The sequence below is a fragment of the Poromitra crassiceps genome, assembly GCF_964638095.1.
Source record: "Poromitra crassiceps genome assembly, chromosome: 10".
NCBI lineage: Eukaryota > Metazoa > Chordata > Actinopteri > Beryciformes > Melamphaidae > Poromitra > Poromitra crassiceps.
Window position 1 is genome coordinate 9,462,761 of NC_139631.1, and position 14,758 is coordinate 9,477,518.

A 14,758-nucleotide genomic window follows, 5' to 3' on the forward strand; every position below is an offset into this window, starting at 1 on the left:
GAAAAAGAAAAGAAAAAGAGATGCAACGTCGACTTTTTTGACACATGGCGCCACTGGCACGTAGTCATTCAGTTCGTTCTGTCGTTCTGCAGGAAAACAAGTTGTACAGAAAAGCCTTATCTGCACGCAGAGAAACAACATGCTACGCTTAAAAGCAGAGGAATGGGGGAAAAACGACCTTATGGTAGTCGATATTTTTCTTGATTTTTGTTTGTTTTTTCCTTCTTTCCCGTTTTTGATAAATCATGAAATCATGTAGGGAGGGGAGGAGGGGGGGGGGCAAGACTAAACCTTGCACACACAAAAAACAATATGTGAGCATTTAACAACTATGAAAACTGCATTAATAGTATATCAATCCAGTTACATTAATACCAGTAACACAAGTGCATGTTTTAGTTAGACGGTAGACCTGGTCGACAACCTGCTATGAGGACCTTGTAGAGTCCATCTCTCCTTTTGTTTTTGTCACCACTGTGAGCGCCTCACAAGCTCCTGTATTGCTTTCTATTGCATTGTTAGGGTGTGTGTGTGTGTGTGTGTGTGAGAGAGAGAGAGATTTAGGAACAATCCATCCTAAAAACCCTTTAACGCCCCGGTTATTGGTGATGTACCTTGGATTCCTGGACCCCATTTTGTCATTTGTTGAGATATTTGTAACTTTTTATTTTTATATAATTTTTTCCCCGATTTTTTATCCCATTTCTAACCCCCATTAGTGCTAATTTTAATTTATTTATCCTGGTTGCTACTCCACCCTCTGTCGATCTGGGGAGTGCCGAAACTGGCTCCATGCTTCCTCCGAGACATGGGCAGTTAGCCAGTAGGACATAGCACGTGGGAAGTTCACGCTATTCCAACCAGTTCCCCTCCCTCCGAACAGGCGCCCTTAACGACCAGAGGAGGAACCACATTAGCAACCAGGATATTGCATGTTTTGGTGAAGGGGGTTCCTATATGAAGGAAACCCCCGGGAGGCACGGGGAGAACATGCAAACTCCACACAGAAAGGCCCTTTTGACGACCCCACCCGGGCGGTGGGCACTCGAGGACATGCGGACGGGCACGCATTCCTTCAGTGTTCACAGCGTCCCAGGTGGGAATCGAACCCAGGACCTTCGAGCTGTGAGGCGACAGCGCTTACCACTGCACCACCGTACCCCCAATTTTTCACCTTTGATTGAAAGCACCAAGTTCAGAAGGGTTGTCAGAAGGCATTCTGGGAAACGTAGCACATCACTAACTGAAGTAGAAGTAGTCAAAAAAGGTGAAGGGAAAATGGGTCCACCCCCCAAAAAATTACAAGAATGCCTTGAACATCACATATTAAAATTAATAAGAGTGGGAAAGTATCTTAAGGGTGGATTATTCCTTTTGGCCCAAGAGCTGAATCTGCTGCCTCCCTCTGCTTCCATTATGGACGAGGAACTTCTCCTGTCGGTCAGAACTACGGGGGACGATCAGTGCCAGATGCTCCGATTTCCACATATTATATGCAACTCACTTGCTATACAGGACCGGTGTCAGCGGTGGACTCTCTGAGAAGAACTTTCTCGATTGGCAGAGAAGGTCCGACCCTTTATGCATGGTAAGGGACAGACCGGACCCCGGTTTGACTGCAGCAAACACACACGCGCCCACACACATCGGCCCGTCCGCTCCCACACGTAAGGCCAAGGTCAGAGAGGTAGAGTAGGGCTATGCAAAGACAAAAACATCTTTCCATCCCATCCTGTAGCATCATGCTGGTCTCTTCAGACTCGGGTTTCAGCATGATTGTGACCAAATGTTTTCTAGAAAATGTTTCAAAGAGCAAAAAACAACGCATACAGAAAAACCTATTTAAAAATGCATAAAGGCACAACATGTAAACAAGAATAGAATATTTAGAAATACAGCAACTTTATATATTTGCATGCATAACATTTACCCACTTTGACAATTGTCAAAAGCAAAAACCACGGCTCAAGATTGGGAGATTTTCTACCTATATCCTGTTGTTGAGTCACAGGGGTCTTGTACTCATAAATCAATAAATCATCCATGATTCCACTTTAGTTTTGTTACAAACAGGAACACATCTTCATGTTCCTCCACAAATACACTACCAGTCAAATATTTGGACCCACCTGATTGAATGTTCTGTTTTTCATTCTCTTAAAGCCATTTTGATCTAAAGGCTTCATGCTTGAATTTTTTTAAGTTGAATCTATGTATGACTTGCTTCAAGGCAAAGGGGCGGCTACATTAAATAATCTAAAATATAAGATTGTTTTGCTTTTTTGGTCTTTGCATAATTCCATTTGTGTTATGTCATAGTTTTGTTGTTTTTACTATGAATCTAAAATGTGGAAAATAGTAAAATAAATACATTAAAAAAATAGAGAAAATGTGGTGTCCCCAAACTTTTGACTGGTCATGTACATTCATTTTCCTTTTAATTTATTTGTCATGGTGGGTCAAGAAAAATCACATTATCTTCAGTTCATCCATCCGGCCTCTGTATTACTTTGTGCCCAAGTCTGGAGCAGTTAGCTCAGCTGCCAAACATACAAGTGGTCCAATCTTACTTTCTGCATACCAACAGCAGTGTAGATGTGGCTGTTTTCCCCCTTGAGAAAATACTAATGTTTGCATGTTTTAACAATGTATGTGCATGTAGGAAACTTAGTACTTTTTGATACTGTGTGTTATTTTGTTGTTGATTTTTAAGGATATTTGATAAAACTATGGGGTTTGTTGAAAAGACAAATTTATATGGGGAAAAAAAGAGAAAACAAACAGTATTGAACATTGATGGTGGTTCCACCCATGCGGCAGAGCTGGAACATTCCTTTCTTTGGGTCTTGGGATTCAGTGAATTGTTTGTTTGTCTGATTTATGTTTATCGGCCAGACTTTGAATTCTGCAGTTTCTACATTAAACATTTTGTATGAAGCAAAGTTCATTGAAATAAAAAAAAATTAAATTAAAGTTTGTGTCTGCATCTCAGAGTTAATGCCTCGAGTTTTATATGGTACCAGTCCTCAGTTCTGAATTGCAGATTCAAAGCCTCTGTAATATATTTTTATATTGTCTTCTCTGGCTTTTAATGGCAGCTTGCATCCAAAATGGTAAATGGCATTTATTTACATACAGTAGCGCTTTTATCCAAAGCGCTTTACAATGAATTCACCATAATTCTGCACTACTGCCACCTGCTCAGGTTAGCGAGCAGTCCCAATGCTACCATGTTGTTTTCATGTGTAAAACAAAAACCTGAATTTAATTTAGCCTACCGGTACTCATTGTACAATTTAAAAGTAACAAAGTCAACTATTATTTAAATTACTCAAGTAAGAGTAAAAGTAGATCATTTAAAAAATACTGTAAAAGTAGCCTACAGATCCTCAAAAAACAAAATCATTATCAACATTCAATATTACAATGTGGTGCTACAAGCCGCTTAAGGTGCTTATGTAGGATACTTATAAGAGATATTGTGCAAGGGATCCCACGCCTATAAATGAAAAAATAAAAAAAAATAAGATAGCCTGAGATGGCGGCACATTTTCCTGAGAGGTAAGGATCCACTTAATCCAAAAAGAGGCTTAAATACTTGTAAAACTACTTTGAAAATCAAACATCAAGAATGCAAAATGCCAAGTTTTTCGATAAACACCCACGTGCTGCTGTACCTATATTATAAACCACCAGAGGGCAACGTGACACATTTCCAAATGCTGAAGTTTCCCTCCATAGTTTTCCAAACGATGGCGTTTTGATTGACAGGTGCAGTAAGCCAATGCATTGCTGGAGAATCTCTTGAATGTCCAATAGGAGTATTGGGGGGCGGGGACCACACTGCCTCCACGTAACCTCGCGTCACCAGGCTGAAGCCTCCACTCCACGGGTAGAAACGACATTTGGCGTGCCACCTGCTATCCTGATATCCTTTGTTCAACAAAAACGGAAAAATACATTTTCTGAGGTTTGTAGTCGTGTTTCAGCTGTATGAATAAGTTTGAATGCTTTTGTTTGCTCAAATTGTGTCGTTTGACGACATTAAACATGTGGCTTAGATAAACTTCAGCCTGGCTATTAGCTAAACTTGTGGTGTAGCAGCCATGAAGTCCTGGTGCCATGGCACGAGTCCGATACCTCACGAGTCCGACACCTCACGAGTCCGAAAAAAGAGGCTAACTTCCCCCAGACCCTAACCCAAAACCTAACCTCTCCCACCCCCACGCCTAAACCTAACCTCCCCCAGACCCTAACCCAAAACCTAACCTCTCCCACCCCCACGCCTAAACCTAACCTCCCGCCCAGACCCTAACCCAAAACCATGAGGTGTCGGACTCGTGAGGTATCGGACTCGTGAGGTATCGGACTAGGGGGCAGTCCCCGAAGTCCTAGCCAGAGCCAGGATGCTAGTTTGACCCTCCTACACATGAGGATGCTCTAAAATGGTTGCTGTGGGGGGCGCCGAATATCCCAAAAGTCAGAACAAAAAGCCTCTGCTTTCATGGGGAAAAGAGTTTGTTTCTCCGTTCTTTAGTTATCGACACATGAAACTGCCTTTTTGTGGAGCGTCACCCCGCGCAGTTCTCGAGAGTGGGAGCATATTTGACGGCTGAAATTTACACTATGTGAGGGTTTACAAAGCGGATGACTGATCTAACTGACACGAGCTGCGATGTGTGGATTTACCAGTTTATTGTGAAATAAATCATTCCGTTTGAGTGACTGGCAAGAGCCCGTGTGACAACGCGTCCAGCCCGGGGGAAACAACTCTCATTGGCCCGCGCTTTGGGGCACCGGGCTGGATTTGTTTTGAGCTTCCTCCATGAAGGGAGATCGATGATGAGAACACTGACTGGTTTTGTAGGGGGGGCAACTCTGGCTTGCAGAGGACTAGACGAGTATGGTAATCACTTCAAAGGTGGCCAAGAGCGCTATCCTATGGCAGTGAAAAGACCCATTGACACAGATGTGCTTAATGGCGGGGAAGCGTTGACTGTGAAATAACGCAATGTTGCGTCTATGGCGGAGAATGAGCTCTCTCAACACAACACATTTACTTGTTGAAATGACTAAAAACGAACAGTCCCACGGCAGGCCATGGCAGTGGATGCACCTGCCTCACAGGCGATGGACTGCATGCAGGAGACAAGCTGAGAGGAAGTGAGGAGCTGCACGATGTCTGCGATGAAGACCCTCCTTGACTTTAATAAAGAAACGTGAAATTATAAGCCGCCTGATAAACACATGAAAATTTAAAGACAGGACACTGCCATCTACTTTGTAGAACAGAGACAAACCTAATAAACAACTGAAATTAATTTAAACTGCTAGGCCATTCTTGTGTTATGACTATGAGTAGTACTGATAATAGCACTCATACTAATTTCAAGTGGTGGATTTGATACTATTTGGAAGTTTTGCGGTGGTAAAGCAGGAAGTAAAGCACTGGTGTTCCAGTCAGTGCCAATGTTATGCCAATACGTTATTTATTTTTTTATACTTTATTTTCCATTTTTTATAGAACAATATACGAACAAGACAAACAGGCTCAGACACAGGGGGAAAAAAAACATACATCATTAACATTCAACAATATAACGTGCTATCAGCCCCATAAGGTGCTTATGTGTTTATAAAATATATCGTGTACCTGGGATCCCGCCTAAAGGGGTCCATGGGATACCAACTGGGCGAGCCATCCATCATCCCCAACCCCAGTCACTTATCATTCCTAACCTCGTCAAAGTACAGTAGGTCAAAAATGGGTCCCAGATATCTGAGAACCTTTTAAGCGCGTTGGTTCTCAGGGACCTGAGTCTCTCCATCTGTAGAACAGAGATCATGTCCATCAGCCACACCCAAAAAGAAGGCAAAGAGGAGGACTTCCACTCCTTCAGAATAAGCCTTTTGGCGACAGTTGTCCCTAGTGTCAAAGATTGTTGCACAGCCATAGGGAAGTTCAGAGAGGACTCAGAGCAGCCGAAGATGGCGAGTTCTGCATCCGGCTGTAGGGTCATTTTGTAAGCCTTGGAGTACCAGTCAAATATTTTGGCCCAGAATCCCGTTAATGAAGGGCAGAACCAAAAGGAATGAGATAGTGTGCCCTCTGACGCCTGACACCCGGCCCCCTAAGGGCCACCCATAGCGACGGTCCGTCCCTGTCTCCCTGCAAAGCGCAACGTGCCCCGGGAGCTGTGGAGGTACGCGCTGTTAGAAAAATTACCATAAATGAGCCTTAAATGAGCCTTAAGCTAATTTGAAAGGAATGGCCCAGAATGCTTGCGTGTTTGGTAGTAATGTTAGTGTATTGACCCAATGTTATACTTGCTACATTAAACACTAAGAACATTTATTAATGACGTCTTGCTTATTTAGCGTATAATATACTACCTTGTCTTTAAACCAGCTGTGAACGATCCTTGGAAGCAAGTAAAGATGTCCAGGAAAGGGAACGCCCAGGACACATTGTGGAAGTCCCACTTAGCAAACCTCCCCGTAAGTTTAACTTATTTAACATTTCAACATCATCCCTTTACAACTGTAGTACAGAGTATTTGTCCACTCAATTTTCAACCAGCTTTGTATCATTACAAAATCAGTAGTATATCAGAAAACTAAACTTTGCAGGCTTTCATTTGGTTTGACAGTTATTGAGAGTTGATTTTATGTATTTAATCCTGTTTTTTCCGTACCTCTTACCAAAGCGCCACCTACAGCCGGACCCCCAACTTTCCAGACAGTGCCACCTACTGGGGATTACCAAGCAGCTCATACAGCTCCACCCACAGTCAGCGCTTTCACCCTTGCCACAGCCCAACCTCCATTTCGCCCTACTTCAGACCTACGCCCGTCCCCAGTTTCTTCCACCCTCAGGCAACAAATAATCGCCGGTAATTACATTGACCTCACCCAACTTCTCCAACCTTCCTCATCCCTCTACAACGCCCCCAGAGAGCTTCAATGCAACCAAGGCATCATACAACTCAAACACTCACATTCCAACCGCCTCAAGGAACTTACTTCTACCGAATTCGCTTATGCTTTCTCCCTGTACAGGGACATCATCTGTTCAGTTAGTGTATTGACCCAATGTTATACTTGCTACATTAAACACTAAGAACATTTATTAATGACGTCTTGCTTATTTAGCGTATAATATACTACCTTGTCTTTAAACCAGCTGTGAACGATCCTTGGAAGCAAGTAAAGATGTCCAGGAAAGGGAACGCCCAGGACACATTGTGGAAGGCCGACTTAGCAAACCTCCCCGTAAGTTTAACTTATTTAACATTTCAACATCATCCCTTTACAACTGTAGTACAGAGTATTTGTCCACTCAATTTTCAACCAGCTTTGTATCATTACAAAATCAGTAGTATATCAGAAAACTAAACTTTGCAGGCTTTCATTTGGTTTGACAGTTATTGAGAGTTGATTTTAGTTAAGTTGTGGAGTGTGGACCACTCCAGTGATGTAATTTGTACATAAATTACATCACTGGTCCACAACTGAACTCAAATCAACTCTCAATAACTGTCAAACCAAATGAAAGCCTGCAAAACTGTTTATAGTTTTCTGATATGCTATTGATTTTGTAATGATAGGTGGTTGAAAATCGGCGGAATGTTCCTTTACCGTTACAAGGCTCTTAATCAGTCTTATGTTTGCCCCCTTTTGCAGAAACTTCTGGATGAATATACAAAATTCTTCATTGTGGGTGCAGACAATGTGAGAGGCAAGACCATCATCAGTCTGCGTCTGCATGGCAAGGCTGTGTTTTTGAAGGTCAAAAACACCTTGATGCTCAAAGCTATCAAAGAACACAACAACCCTGCCCGGAAGAAGTGAGTTTCTGCCGCTCATTTATGATTTATATAGCAGGATAAGGTACATTGCAGCTTGTGTGGTGCTACAGTGTCATTCCCCCTGCTAACAGAAACATGTTTCCTTGTATCCCTGTGGGCGCTTGGTCTCAGAGACCTGTCAAACCCAGATTTAAAATGCCTATACTAGAATGCTCTAACCACGATCAACTACGTAGATCATGGAACAAAAACCAAACGTTATACCTTTTCTCGGCACAGGTCAAATTAACTGCTCATGTACTGAACTGCTCATTTTTTGGGACTGTGAGCTTAGTTCAAAATTGTGAACTATGAACGTGAATTACAGTAGTTCATTTTAATCTGCGCGAGCTGAGCTAGCTCTTGTGAAGTGTGAACTTGCACAACACTGTCTGCTTGTCTCTTAACAGTTCATGATTTTTCAGCCTCGTGCCCTACATTAAATGAAGTTATCATATCATGATAACTAAAGTTCGGAAACAAGACCACGACTCCACCTTTCAATCAATCATTCAATCACACGCTCCTCCCCGATACAATCACTCACACCCTATATATACGCACCAAACACAGAGACCTTTCTCTCGCTCTCGTCTCAGCCAAACTCATTCGAGTCCGCATCCAGACAAGAAACAGAACAAACAAACAAACAATCTAACGATACAATTTTTTCTTCCTACCTTCCAGGTGCCAGCCATGGAACCCGAGCTCCAGCTCCATGTCTCCGAAAGCGACGACTTGTTCGACCAGGACCCACAAAGTTCTCCCACTGAGCCCGATCTCGATTCTCCAACCAGCACTAAATCTCCATCTCTGGTCCGCCGATCCACATCCAGGTCACGTCCCAGATCGGTAATCACCTTTCCTCCCGGTCAATTGCCTCATACCCACTCCAGCCGTAGCAGCGCCATGACTCCCCCCTCTCCTCCACACCGTTCCGGACGAGGGAGAACCACCCAAAGTTCCCACCACCCATCCACCCGATCTAGGCTATCATCTCCACTTAGCCGACATCGCCAAACTTCCAGTCTCCCAGTCCAGACACGCCATGCCACACACCACCAAGCCAAAAGGTATAACGTTTGGTTTTGTTCCATGATCTACGTAGTTGATCGTGGTTAGAGCATTCTAGTATGGGCATTTTAAATCTGGATTTGACAGGTCTCTGAGACCAAGCGCCCACAGGGATACAAGGAAACATGTTTCTGTTAGCAGGGGGAATGACACTGTAGCACCACACAAGCTGCAATGTACCTTATCCTGCTATATAAATCATAAATGAGCGGCAGAAACTCACTTCTTCAGAGCAGGGTTGTTGTGTTCTTTGATTTTGAGCATCAAGGTGTTTTTGACCTTCAAAAACACAGCCTTGCCATGCAGACGCAGACTGATGATGGTCTTGCCTCTCACATTGTCTGCACCCACAATGAAGAATTTTGTATATTCATCCAGAAGTTTCTGCAGAAGGGGGCAAACATAAGACTGATTAAGAGCCTTGTAACGGTAAAGGAACATTCCGCCGATTTTCAACCACTTATCTATCGATGCCATGAACAATGAGTCACCTGTTTTTATGCCCTCGAACCCCAGTGACCTGTCTGGGCTAACTGTACTTGAACATGAGGTTAACTGTACTGGGCTAAATATACTTGAACACGAGGTTAACTGTACTGAGCTAACTGTACTTGAACACGAGGTTAACCGTACTGAGCTAACTACTTGAACACAAGGTTAACCGTACTGGGCTAACTGTACTTGAACACGAGGTTAACTGTACTGGGCTAACTGTATCTGAACACGAGGTTCGAAAGGTTCTGTCCAGGACCAAGGTGGGGAAGGCCGCTGGACCGGACGGCATTCCTCCCCGAGTTGCCAGGTCCTGCTCTGAGCAGCTTGCCCCTGTGATGACAGATATTTTTAATATGTCACTGCAGCGTCGCATTGTTCCAAAAAGTTTCAAGGAGTCCATTGTAGTCCCAGTCCCAAAGAAATCTCCTGTTACATGTCATAATGATTACAGACCCATTGCACTAACATCAGTGTTTATGAAATGTCTGGAGCGTTTGGTGCTGGACCACATTAAATGTCAGATTCCTCCTACTCTTGATCCTTGGCAGTTTGCTTATAGGGAAAACAGATCAGTTGAGGATGCAGTTTCTATAGCTCTGAACTCTGTATACTGTATGAACACCTGGATAAAAGTGGAGCTTATGTCAGAATGCTTTTCATAGACTATAGCTCTGCTTTTAATATGATCATTCCCTCACTTCTGATCCGTAAACTGCAAAATCTTGGTCTGTGTGATGCTCTTTGTGAATGGATTTTTAGCTTTTTAATCTTGAGGCCTCAAAGAGTCAGGATCGGAAATAATCTGTCTGATATACTTGTTCTGAGCACTGGCTCACCGCAAGGATGCATTCTTAGCTCCTTCTTGTTTACTCTTTTTACGCACGACTGTATCGCTCACTACCTCAACAATCTCATAGTTAAATACGCAGATGACACCACTGTCATTGGGCTCATTAGCTCAAATGACGAGTCTAACTACAGATCTGAGGTAGAAGAACTTGTCAGGTGGAGCGAGGCCAACAACCTAATTCTCAATGCTTTCAAGACAAAAGAGCTTGTCGTTGACTTCCGCCGAAAAAAGGCACCTCACCATCCTATAATAATCAATGGTACAGAGGTTGAGATGGTAAAAAGTATCAAATTTCTAGGTGTCACTATCTCGGATGATCTTAGCTGGCACTCAAATACCAAAGCGATTGTTAAAAAGTCTCAGCAACGTCTTTTCTTCTTAAGAAGACTTAAGGAGTTCACCCACAACAGCCAGATCCTTGTTAACTTTTATCGCTGTATTATTGAGAGCATTCTCACTAGTTCCTTCACTGTATGGTTTGGTAACCTTACTGTTAAGGAGCGTAAATCCTTAAATAGGGTAGTGCGCCTTGCCCACAAGATAACTGGTGCCAACCTGCCGGCTCTATAGCTCCAGACTTCTGTCCCGGGCCTCCAGCATTATCAGGGACCCTGCAGGTCACCCGGCCGCCAGTCTTTTTGAGTTACTCCCTTTGGGTAGACGCTACCGCTCCATTAAATGCTCCACCACTCGCTTTGCGAGAAGCTTTTACCCGAGTGCTGTGCGTAGTTTGAACGATCACAAATCTAAACGGTAGATCTCTGTTGTCTAGACACACCTAGACCTCTATTTTTTTCTGTTATTTTCTTTTGTATAAGATGTCTTATACTGGTTTCTCATGCAATTAATCCTTGCTTAGGCACTTTACTACTGTGCACTTTATGTCTGATTGTGCACTTTGTTTGTTCCTGCACTTTAATAAGTGAGCTGGATGACTCGGGCCTTTATCCACAGATGTACCTGTCTCCTTTTATTGTTTTATTCTCTTATTTTATCTTATTTACTTTTTAAACCTTTTTACTGTCTGTCTATTTATATGCTATTTTATGTTGTCATGACTTGTCATATTTGTGTCTATGTTTTAAGCTCTTGCACCCCAATTCCAATGTAGTTTCGACTGCAAATGGTAAATAAACTGACTCTGACTCTGACTCTGATTACAGTTTTCTGATATGCTATTGATTTTGTAAACAGTTTTGCAGGCTTTCATTTGGTTTGACAGTTATTGAGAGTTGATTTGAGTTCAGTTGTGGACCAGTGATGTCATTTATGTACAAATTACATCACTGGAGTGGTCAATACCCTGTGCAGTCCACTTCACAGGGAACTACTAGCCGATCGGAACGCAGCCTCGGACTGTTCATTGACGCTAGTGGTCTACTAGTAGTGGACACTGAAGCCAATTAACTGTGCGGCAAGATCAGAGGACCAGCTGCAGCTTGCCTCAACGTCTCTGCTGCGCACGGAGCTGTCTTTGGGATGAGTTGAAATCACACACTTTGCACACACAGAAGACGCACACAGTGTTAGAGCAACCTTTTCAAGACAAAGCCATAAAGAACTTGGACACTAATAAGTCAAGAGTGGTCCAAGAAGAGGGTTTTTGTAAAGTTTTGCTAAAATATTTTTACTGTGAATGATAACTTACTGTGGTGTGTGTGGTAAATGTTTTGACTTATTTGCTCAGTACGGTAATTTAAGTGAAGCTTGCCATTATAGACACATAAGGTGCCAAAGTTAAAGGGAAAAACGTCTTATTTAAATTTATATTTCTAATTTAATTTAAAGTGTGATTTTGGAAATAAGTGAAGGCATTTGCCATTTGATATTGAAGTTTTATTTTCTGAGATTTCTGTCTATTTTGAAAGTTAATATCTAAAGTTGAATTAAGCTGTTTTTGACATTTCTAATGTTCTAAGTGTATTTTGAACTCTATTGAAATACTGATATTGAAAATCATAACATTGATTTGTTTAAGCTTTATGTATTTACATTTAAGTGACATTTACATTTGTGTAAGTGTTAAAAGTTGATGTAGAGGTTTCGTTAACTATAAACGTTCTATCTACAAAATTGGGTCAATTTAAAGCAGTTCCGAAAATGTCACTGGACGGCGCTGAAACCCAGCAACAGGTTGGGGACAATGTTACAGAGGGTGCAAATTCCCAAGTCCAACTTGAAAACCAGCCACTGGATAGCACTGAAACCCAACAAGAGGAAGGGCTGAGACGAAGGCAAAGACCCAGAACAGAACAGTACTGTAGTTACACCAAATGGAGAACACAAGCCAAATCTTCTAAGAAGACATTATCACAATCAACAGAGTCTCTATCTGATGATCTGCTTAATGATATCATCAGTGATGTCAGGAGTCTTTCTGCAGATGTCCAGCGTGTTTATGATGAACTACGTAAAATCTCAACTCCAGACCAACTCTGCGTTCCAATACCCATACTTGTACTTCTTTCTTGTAGTATGTACTGCTGCTGCCCTCACAAAGTATGGATTGTAGTGTGCAGCATGCATGCAAAATGCATACTATTGGGACACACTACATCTGTCGTCACGTGAGCTTCCTGAACTCCGACCTCTTGCTCACTTCCGCCGACGTCCGCAGCGCCACATTAGAGTTTTTTTTTTTTTTTCAATAAACAAAGTCTGGCAGTAACAAACAGTACATTATACAAAAAATTCAGACTAAACATTTACAAAATTGGAACAGACAATCAAATAAACAAAATAAAATAAATAAAGCAAAAACATGCATCAAGATATGCATGTTTTGGTACACACTCCATGCTTGTTTGGTTTTAACATATTTCAAGGCTTTCTTAAAGTTAATTATCTCATTCATGAACACGCAGCTCAGTCAGTGCGACGTAACTCCAGTAGGTGGCGGTAATGCACAAAAAGTTGTTTGCCAACCGCCATAAAACAGAAGAAGAAGAAGAAGACGTAACTTCCTGCTGCGCAAAGGATTGTGGGGAAGATTGGCTGGTGCAGCATGCATCGATCCATACTCCGAAATAGGAGCTGATGTAGTACAACATCCTGGTACTCTTGGCATACTGCATCTGACATACTATGTATTGGGACATACTAATTCTTTTTTTGCCTACTAAATAGTATGGAAGTATGGGTATTGGAACGGGGCCCAAGACTCGCAGGTGGCGTCTGTTCCGACGCAGTGTTCCGTGGTCTGTCTGGATCATGTAGGACCTCGGAGCTGGGTGTGGCTGTTGAACCGTCCCTGCTGTCGTCCAACCTGACTCACCATCAAGCTTCACCGACACGCTCTCCCCTGGATTGAGGAGTGGAAGTGATCTGACGCCGTGGCGTCTGTTGTAGGCACGCCTGTAGCCTGCTTTTGCTCTGGCATCAGCTTCGCGTACCTTTGTGAAGTCCGGCCATTTTGGAGACAGGACTTTGTCGACTGTGGGCACTGTCGTTTTGATCTGCCGGCCCAACATTAGCTGTGCAGGGCTGACACCCGTGGCTTGTAGTGGTGTGGCTCTGTAGCTCATGAGAGCCAGGAACGGGTCAGCCTGCCGGAGGATTTCTTTGCAGTTTGTACCGCTCTCTCAGCCTCCCCGTTAGACTGAGGGTAGTGGGGGCTGGAAGTGATGTGTTTAAAGTCATAAGCTATAGAAAAGCTTTTAAACTCCCTATTTGAGAACTGTCCTCCGCGCAGGTGGTCTCACTTGTCATGTCGGGCAGGTGAGCTATTTCCAGATAGTAGCGAGAGAAATAATCAATGACGATCAGATAGTTCTCATTTGCGTACTCACAGATATCTGCTCCGATCTTTTGCCAGGGCCTTTCTGGGAGTGGTGTTGTGATCAGAGGCTCCTTCCTCTGTGTCGGTCTGGACTGCATGCATTCAGGACACCTTGTGTACGGTGGCGCAGTCGGTAGCGCTGTCGCTTCACAGCTAGAAGGTCCTGAGTTCGATTCTCGCCTGGGATGCTGTGGGCGCTGGAGTTGTGACCCCCCCATATCTTCAGTGCCTACTGCCCAGGTGGGCTATCTCGTCGAAAGGGCCTTTCTGTGTGGAGTTTGCATGTTCTCCCCGTGCTCCCCAGGGGGTTCCTCCGTACATAACCCGTCACTAAAAACATGCAGAAGATCGTCATCCGACCAGTGACGACAAAATCCGAAGTTGGTCCCCGGGCGCTGGAAAGAAAAAGTGACCACTGCTCCTGGCCTGCCCCCTGGAGGAAAGGACAAGCCTGGATGGGTCAAATGCAGAGGACAGATTTCACCGGCCACTGTCAGCATGAGTGTGTGTTGTGGCCGCATGCATGTGTTGAAGTGTTCGTGTGACAATAAAAGACGGGCTTGTCCGTCTGAAATCGTGTTGTTTTTTGTTTTTTTGTCACCAGCTCCTGAAACTCTCTAGCCCAGGCCACCACACACTCATGCGTGCCCTCTCGTGACACATGCCCTGGTGTCCGTCGTGCAAACGGTGGAGTATGTCACCTCTCTCATATAC